This window comes from Cupressus sempervirens, chromosome 4 (assembly GCF_028749045.1).
Source record: "Cupressus sempervirens isolate cs-2001-9-10 chromosome 4, ASM2874904v1, whole genome shotgun sequence".
NCBI lineage: Eukaryota > Viridiplantae > Streptophyta > Pinopsida > Cupressales > Cupressaceae > Cupressus > Cupressus sempervirens.
The window spans coordinates 256,983,836-256,993,865 of record NC_143121.1 but is presented as its reverse complement, the minus strand read 5'-3'; the positions used below and the strand labels follow the sequence as shown (position 1 = coordinate 256,993,865).

General features: G+C 34.0%; 1 pseudogene; it reads left to right on the top strand.

Annotated features, from left to right (window-relative positions):
* Positions 1-8,293: 8,293 nt before the first annotated feature.
* Positions 8,294-9,373, top strand: LOC149560960 (ABC transporter G family member 32-like; annotated as a pseudogene).
* Positions 9,374-10,030: the final 657 nt, after the last annotated feature.

The following is a 10,030-nucleotide window of genomic DNA, read 5'->3' as shown; positions in this document are numbered from 1 at the left end:
TAAATTGATTCATTCCATGAATATCAGGCCTACATATTCATGTAATGGTCACCATTTCTCTTAAAACCCGACTGTGGTAAAAAAATGGTTAAAGAAAATTACTGTTACTTCAATAGGCGCCGCAACAGTGAATTCAAAACAATATGGAATTCATCAACTAGTAACTGCAATAGTTAAAGAAACTCTTGTCAAATCCTATGAACTCCAATGAATCAATAAAGACTTCCAAAAACCAAAGAATAGTAGAAATCTCAGAGTTTTTTTATTCACCAATGTTACAAACCCGCACACCAGTCTCATTCACTGTCGCATAACAGAGACTCCACAAGATTAAATAAGTTAAGAAACTATCTCAACCAACTTGTCATTGAATTGAGAATAATTCATTAAACAAAGCACAACTAAACTCTAACTTCACTCCAATCCCAAACTAGCCGTTTATGTTTAAATATTTGAATATTTAACTAACAAAAGGTTTTATTTGAATATTCACCCTTAATTTTAATGTCTTGGGATTACCTCCTACCCAACCTAGACTTATCAAACATTATTAAACATTACATCCCAATACTTAGTCCTTTGTGGACATGACCAACATTACACAATGAAGAGTACTCCTTTAAGGACCTTGTAAATATGCCAATGTAGTGTACTACTTGAAGGTCATGATCGATGCTAGGTTCTTCCAACTGATCCTTGGACTCCGCTTATACATTCCACACCTCTGATTTGCTTGGAGAGTTTTGAAGGTCTTCATGATCCTTAAGCCTGACTTGAGTGTTTGAGGTGCTCTTGCACCAGTATATTTATTATTTCCACATATATAGTAAATATACAAATATATATTCAAACTCATATCCATTCCAAATAATAACCAATATAGTTCATATAGAATTCAAGATTAATTCTATATTAATCCATTACTGATCTAACTGAAACTATAACACTGACAGCAATATCATAGATTCATGAATTCAAATACAATTGGCCACAAACAATACAGGCTTATAGAACATACAGGTATATACCTATGCTCCACAGTATAATGGCCCGCCTAGGGCAAGACATGAAAAATAGCAAACTGCATTTTTTCAACCCAAAAAAGATATAATGCACTATACATTGAATGCCCTCAAAAGGTTGTGAAACACTATGGGAGTTCAAAAAAATGGCATGTTTATTCAAGAAACCCTAGTTCTGGTAGTGAACAGGCCAGTGGGTTTGGAATTTTATTACACTGTGCCAAACTATTCACAAAGATCTACCAAAACATATAGAGCAAGGAATCAAAGCAAACTAACTAAGAATAACAAGAAATTGCGAATTTCAATTCATATTAAGGTAGTTTCTCGAGTTGCAAGCCAAACTGTGACAAAATTGCAATGTAAATGTTATTGCTTGCTATTAAGGTTTGAGAAAAACCTCAACCAATACATACACCAGGCCTTGGATGACCTTATATATCTCCATATGCCATGTTCCAACTATTGGAACTAACCCATAACCACCTTTGGAGATTTTGTAAAATCTTTCCCAAATGTTGAAGTTAAAATGACAACTTTACAACTTTTCAGCATCTTGACTCCTATCAACCTACCATCACCTCAAATCAATGTAAAATGCCTTCCTCAGCTACATGAACCATGTCTCCATCCTTTTCAAATAATTATGCTAAAAGTGTTAGATGATACTCATCAATGGCAAGTTAAAGCAATGTAAAGTTCTTCTTTGCCTGCAACACATATAACAACAATGTAAACTTATCTTGAAACTTCTTCTTTTCCTGCAACACATATAACAGCAATTATAAGTGCTTGCAAGGTATATACTTATGAATAAATATTACATCCTGATTTAAATGTATGAAAACAATTTTCATTCCTTTTAAGCTTCATTCATCTCGAGGTGCAATTCACAAACTCAAGAATAGTGGCTTTTGTTCTTCAGGATACCTTTAGGGGAAGAGTATGTGAATGCCCCCTCGTGTCTGGAGTCTAGTTTAGAGGAGATGGCTATTTACACTGCTAAGGTTTGTTGAATCTAATTCTGAATAACATTGCTTGCTATTGTATCATGACATAAATGAAAGCAAATGATTTAAGAGTTAAAAGAACAAAATGGATTTTTTGAAAAGGCTTTGGAAACTTTCAAGTAAATACTATTGCTAATGATTTATTGCTTCTCTATTTTGGCATTTGATGATTGTCCATGCTTAAACATTTAATGTCATTATGGTTATATGAATGGATTCTTTGCCTTAGAACACTATCATCTTCAAAATCCCATATGAAATCTATATGACCATATCATTTCTTCAATATGCCCTATGGATGTCCCTATCTAACTTTATATCTTTTAATTGCATATAATAACTAATTTATGTGCTTTTTCATGACTATGTTTGACTCATATAATTGTGATCTCTCTAGCACTATGTTGTCATTTAATATTTCTTGCTAAAGCTTGTAAATTTTGTTCCTTTTGCCATGTCATGTAATATGTCTTGCCTCGTAGCTTATATGTTTTGAAATTTTTGTTAGGCCTTGTAGCTTGTATGATTTGATTGCTGGAGAGCTTCTACAACTAAGCAAGAAGGTCGTTGCACAAGTTATAGTTGCGCGTTCGAGTATGAAAATTGTATATTTTTTAATCTAATGTATATTTTAACTAGACTTGTAGCTTATATGTTTTGAAATTGTTGTTAGGCCTTGTAGCTTGTATAATTTGATTTCCGGAGAGCTTGATCTATAGCTAAGAAAGAAGGCTATTGCACGAGTTATAGCCGTGCGCTCGAGTATGAAAATTGTTTTTTTTTTATTCTAATGTATATTTTAACTAGACTTTTAGCTTATATGTTTTGAAATTTCTTTTAGTGGCTTAATGTTGTAAGGTCTCTTGAAATAAGACCTTCAGGCCGTTGGTCAAAGTTTTACAAATAATCTTAGGAATAAAGTCAAAGAAAGTATTTTTAAAATATTAAAGTATTTAGCTAGGTCTAAGAAGATTTGTGTACTTTCGACAATTTTGCTTAGTTTTTGAAAGTTGCAGTAGACCAAAGTTTTCATAGCCCAATTTTTTCTTCCTGCAAAGAACGATCATGTCAGATAATATAAGTGAAGAACAAAACAGGGAGACAATCGCTAGATTGTGGTCTAACTTGAAAAGAAAAGGTGATGGAAAATGTTATTGTCCTTGCAATATTTGTAAGGGCTTAAACCATAGAAGATTGCTAATCAAAACAGTTAAGAGACATTGTAGGGAGAATGGTCACATTGAAGGGGGGCATGACTATCATCCACTGGTAAGTCGTTCATTATATCATTTTAACAATTTATATACATATGAAATCACTTGATGATGAGTTGATGATCATGGTTTATTTATGTTAATCAATTTTATATAGGTTGATCTTCCCAGGGAAGTACATGATATGAACCACAACAATCCAAAGAATATGGTTTTCGAAGTGGAGGAACATGGAGGTGCAAATATCGAAGGTGAAGATAATGATCCCATGGAAGATGACGATCATGCGCCAGAAAACACAATTGAAGAGGATGGTATAAATACATTGATCCATGACACATCTAGTCCAAGCGTATCTAATCATGATGATGATGATAGCCTCGATGTACATCTACTTCAGAAGGCATACGAGCCCCTATACAAAGACTCCCAAACAACTCTTCTCTTTGTTGTATTGTTGTTGTTGAACTTGAAGGTTATGAATCGTTTATCCAACATAACAATGTCACGTATGTTAAGGTATGTCATATATGTCTTTATAGTTAACAAAGGGTGAATAATGTACCACTAATATTGTTTATATTAACAACTTATATTTTTTGTTGTAGATTGATAGGCGAGTTTTTGTTACCATCATCAAATATTCTACCTCGCTCATATCGAGAATTAACTGCTGTTATGAAAGATATTGGAATGGAGTATGAAGCAATACATGCTTGTCCCAATGATCATATTATATATTATAAAGAACATGAATTTGCAACACAATGCCCTGTATGTCATACGAGTAGATATCGAACAGATCGACTAACAAAAAAGGTGCCTCAAAAGGTTCTTTGTTACATCCCCATTATTCCACGAATGCGACAATTATTCAGGTGTAGTAGCTTGGCTCAATTTATGGATTATCATGCACACAATAGAATTCGAGATGACATTATTCGAATCCCTGCGGATGGTTTGGCATTTATGCACATACAGGAAAAGTGGCAACACTTCAAAGAAGAACCTCGTAATCTCAGGCTTTCATTGGCAGCGAACGGTGTCAATCCATTTGGAGAGATGAGATCTGTTTACTCGGTGTGGCCTGTTTTTGTTATCAACAATAACATTCCTCCGTGGATGTCAATAAAGAGGGAGCACATTATGTTGGCAATGATTTTTCTAGGTATCTTATCATTTGATAGTTATTAATTTACACGCACTTACAAATCTTGCAATAAAACGGTCACAATAACTATGTAATGTTACTGTTCATTCAAGTAGGTAAATATCAAGTAAAAGATATGAATGTATATATTGAGCCTCTTATCAACGAGTTGGTGGAGTTATGGAATGGTGTCACTATGTATGACGTGTCTAGACCAATACGACAAAGACAATTTCAATTCCATGCAATACTTGCATGGACAATACATGATGCCCCAGGGCTAACACATTTTTGTGGTATGTTATAGTGAATTCAAGTTGTGCACAATAATTCTAATTATAAAAATCAACATATTTAATAATCCAATTACATCATTATCTTGTAGGTCTTCAAACAAAGAGAAAATTTGCATGTCCAGTTTGTGGTCCAAAGATGAAATCTCGTCATTCAAAAAGTTTAGGAAAGCAGGTGTTTGATGAGTGTAGACACTTCCTCCACAGGAATCATAAGTATCAAAGTACGAAAAAACATCTTTTCAATGGGAAAGAAGAGACTACATCAAAGCCACGAAGAATCACACCTCGCCTATGGAAGTTGGAATATAATAGAATTAATCGTCGAGGTAATGTCGTTCCACCTAATGGTTTATGTTTGTAATTTATATATTTCTATTGTGATTTTTGTTGACTAATTGTGTAATTGATGATCGTGAAGGTTGTCAAGGCAATACTGACAACCTTCCAAAGGGACTAAAAAGCTATCCCAGACAATTTAGTAGGTTGCCCTACTACAAGCACTTACAAATTGTGCATTTGTTTGATACTATGCATTTTGGAAAGAATATAACAGAGACATTGTGGAAAATATTGGATGGAAGGCGTGAGAAAGAAAAAATTGTCAAAATTTGTAATGACATACATGAATCCAATCATATTGCATTGAAAAATTTCATTCACTCAAATAGCAACAGAGATCAGATTAATATAAGTGCCCTTCCATGGTTATTAACAGAGCAGCAAAGTGATGCCATAAAAGAAGTCATACGAAAAATTTGATTTCCCACAGGATTTGCTGCGAACATAAACAATCTCATATCAAAAAAAAGTGAATTTGGGCCAGGGCTCAAAATGCATGATTGGCATACTTTCGTCAAGGTAAGTTATGTTCTTCTGTATTTACAATATATTCATAAACTATGTGAATTGTTCGTTATGTTATGTTAGAAAACAATGAAATGATTGGTTTACAATTACTGCAGTACGTGCTTCCTCTATCTCTCCCAGAGCACTTCAACAATAACATCAAACAAGTGATATACAATCTTGGAAAATATATGAGGTAAGCAGTAATATCTGTTCAATTTGTTGTATATATTTATTATATTCATGATTTGTTTTTCTTGCTATGTAATCTATTGTATATTATTTTGTAAAGTCTCATATCTATATATTTTTTGTGACTTGAATCTCTTAATGTAGGTGGTTGTCACCTAAAGAAATCCATAAAGAAGATATAAACTATTGGAAGAGAGTATAAAGTTGAATACTTTACCAATTAGTCTATTTGAAGAGAGTATCAAATTGAATACTTTACCAATTAGTCTATTTGATGTTAAGTTCCAATATAAAGTGAGTATATCTGTTTTAAGCAAGCAATGATAACAATGCGTAGGATGTTGGAATGCAGCCTGACAATCCTTCTACACAATCTGTGGATGTCGAAGGTTCGCATGATGTGCATCCCAGTGGTGGAGGTATACATTTTCTATTAAATTTTTTATATGTAATTGCAATTGGTTTTTGGATTAACGTAACATTTTGTATAGTAGCTGTAGAGGATCGAGGGGTCGATGTTCATGACCGTGTTGATGTTGAGTCCAGACAAAATGATGTGGTCAGATCAGGTAAAGAGACACAGTTATGTTATTTAAAATAATTAAATACTTGTAACAATTATAATAAATTATTTTTAATTTAACTCTTTTATTTGTTATTGTAGAGGACCCCCCTTTGCAACAGTATAGGAATTTGAGATCATCAAGAACAGAGAACAGAACAATTGATGAGGGGGGAATTGATGATGACACTGATGCTCCTCTTAGAGCTTACATAGAAAAAAGAAATAGAAAGAAAAAAAAGAAATGATTGTCACTACATACCTTAATTGATAATGGTTGTATTTTATGTCTCAATGAATTTAATTATGTGCTAATGAATGTTCATGAATTATGTGTTAATGCAGAATATTGATGAATGTTGCATGTTAACGAATCTAATGTGTTAATGAATGTTATCATGTGTTATTGATTGAATGTTATCATGTGATATTGATTGAATGTTACATTTTATTAATGGTTGAAAGAATGAATGAATGTTAGATGTTAATGGGGAATGTAGAGTGATGTTAGGGGGAGGGGGGTGGGGCCAAATGAGCTTCCACCTTCACGTGGTTGGCCCTGTTTAGTAGAGAATATTAAACTATTCTCGAAACAAAGTGAAGCTCAATAAGATGTAAGTGAAGCTCAAATTGGCACAAATAGGGAGTCTATATGATGTAAGGGGTCATTTGAAGTCCTAGGGTGTCCTAGGAAGAGTTATGGGTGGATGGTAGTGTTTACATGATGTAATAGGCTATTAAAGCCCCTAAATGATGTAAAATGCACTCAAAGTGCAAGATCCGTTATTTCCCACTCCTTCCCCAATATCAAATGCTTTAATGTTGATCTCCCTAAAGTCATGTCGGAGGCTCCCAATTACATCGATACATGGATGCAAGAACACTGGCAACAACCTCATGTGTTAATAGGACATGGCATAAAGCTGCACAAGATAGATATTTTTGTTCTCAATAAGATATCACAGATAGACTTGAGACTTGATACATATTCCAAATTGAAATAAGTCACCATCTTTTCCTGAAGTAACCAAATTGCATAAATATGTTACCTTGGATATTTTAGTCTTACAATTTATGTACATATTATTTTATAGTATGATTAAGTATTGTTAACTGCGTATATTTACTATTTAGTTGTATAGGATACTTAATGAAATAAATTAATGTAACTTTTTTGTTTTTTTTTTTTTGTATGGAGTTACCCAGCCCCAAAAAACATTGTTGTATTGGTATGTTGTATGCAACTACCCATTCCCAATTATGATTCCAATTTGGCAACTTAGGAGTTGTGAGAGCAGTTCAAATCACTCACTGGGGAAGATGGTTCATAATCATTTCCCCACTTGCTTCCTTGTATTGTCATAATTGGAACATAGGCATCTCTCTCTAATTAATGCTTACCTCTGATTTATTAACCGTATTGTTACTATGGATATAACACAATTAAATTTAAATCTCTTGATATTTGGATCATCAATCCAAGCATGGCTGTAGAGAATCGTAGTTGTGTAGACACCAAATTTGAACAGTCCACTTACAATTGAGAAATAGATTATTGGTAGTGTCCTCATCTACTTGACAGATTGAGCATGCAGAAGCTTGGTAGGTGCCTCAAACCTAGCCCTAGTTTCATTGCCAACCATAAATTTGGTGTATAACGAAAGCTGTTTTGATCTTGTGAGCATTGAATATCAGGATCTCCATTTGACTTCTCGTTATTAATGCCTTGACTCACTACTGCTGGATAAACAACCTAGTTGAAGTCCAGTGCAAAGAGGTTGCTGGCTACCAAAGATTTGATAAGTGTTATGAAAATATTCACTGTAACAATCTCCTTCTAAATTGAACTCCCGATGAATATTAATCTGGAATTCTTTTGGAACCATCTTTTTTATTTGTTTTTTAATATTCTAAATTCCTACTCTAGCCTCATTGCTCTATTTTTGTTTTTATTCTATTTAATTATATATGTAATATTACAATGTGAAATTCAATGTTCAGATGTTTGTGGATGAAGTAATGGAACTTGTGGAGCTCACTTCTTTGAGAGGTGCCTTGGTTGGGCTTCCTGGACTGAATGGCCTATCTACTGAATAGCGTAAGCGGTTAAAAATAGCAGTAGAGCTTGTGGCTAATCCTTCAATTATATTCATGGATGAGCCAACTTCAGGCTTGGATGCTCAGGCAGCAGCTATAATTATGAGAACAGTAAGAAATATAGTTGACATAGGGAGAACTATTGTTTGCACAATCCATCAGCCTAGTATTGATATCTTCGAGGTATTTGACGAGGTAAAGATTTGGTTTTCTTAAAATAGCTTTGTGAAGCATTTGAAATTGGCATTTTCTTAAAGCTAAATGAAATATGCTGCAACTATTCTTAATGAAGCGAGGAGGTCAGCTTATCTATGCAGGTCCACTTGGTCACAATTCTAACAAACTTATAGAATATTTTTCGGTAAGATGCCATCCACTACGGTTTTATTCTGTTGAGAGATTTAGATCTAAATTTGGTACCTTTTGATGAGCAGTTTGAATTTTGGAGTTGTAAGTAGTCATAGTTTATTGTACTAGAACCAATAGGAAGTTGATTTTATATACAAGGAATTGGTCATGCCGGATAGTGTTGACCACTAAGCTTTTAGCAAACATTCTCAATATGTTGAGCTTAAGAGTCAAGAACTAGCTGCAATCATCATATATGTTTCAGCTAATTGAAAATGATTCATGTAGGCCATTGAGGGGGTTCCACAGATCAAGGAAGGTTATAATCCAGCTACGTGGATGCTGGAAGTAACTTCTATGTCAGAAGAGCATCGTCTAGGTGTCAACTTTAGTGAAATCTATAAATCATCATACCAGCTTAAAGCACGAAATTTATTTTTTTTTGTTTTACTCCTTCTACCATCACAATTGCGACGGCGTTTTCGTCGCACCTACAGTAACCCCATCGCAATTGGAGGGGTTGGTGTCACAATTGCAACGGAAAACATGAGAATTGTGACGCTGTTGTCGTCACACCTACCCTTCAATTGTGATGGGGTAGATGTAGGTGTGACGAAAATCTCATCGCAATTATGACAAAAAACACAAGAATTGTGACGATGATGACGGGACAACATGGTGGCTGCATAGCGACGGATAGGCGTCACAATTGCGATGGCGAAGATAGATGTCATAAATTGCAACTAAATAACTACGACATCTATGTCTATCGCAGTGGCGACACATTGTTGTCGTAATTGTGACACATAGCCGTCGCAAATTGATGCCAAATCTATTAGTGTAGATACACACACACATATACACATACGTACATACATACATATATATACATACATATATACATATATACATATACATATATACATTATATACATACATATATATACATATACATAGACATATATATATACACATACATACATACATACATACATACATATATATACATTATATACATACACACACACACATATCTATATTTATATCTATATATATCTATATAATCATATATGTATATATATGGGCACTACAGCAAAGGCTTCAACCGGATCAATAACTGGCTTTGATCTTTTTCCAAATATGTTGGCCTATGTGGGATCTCAATTTGCATCTAGATCTTCATATGAAGTAGGAATAGGAGACTTTATAACATGAAAGGATACTATGCACTATTGTTCCATAAGAGATGCTACTAGAAATGGAAAACATACTTGCCCCATTAGCATGCATATA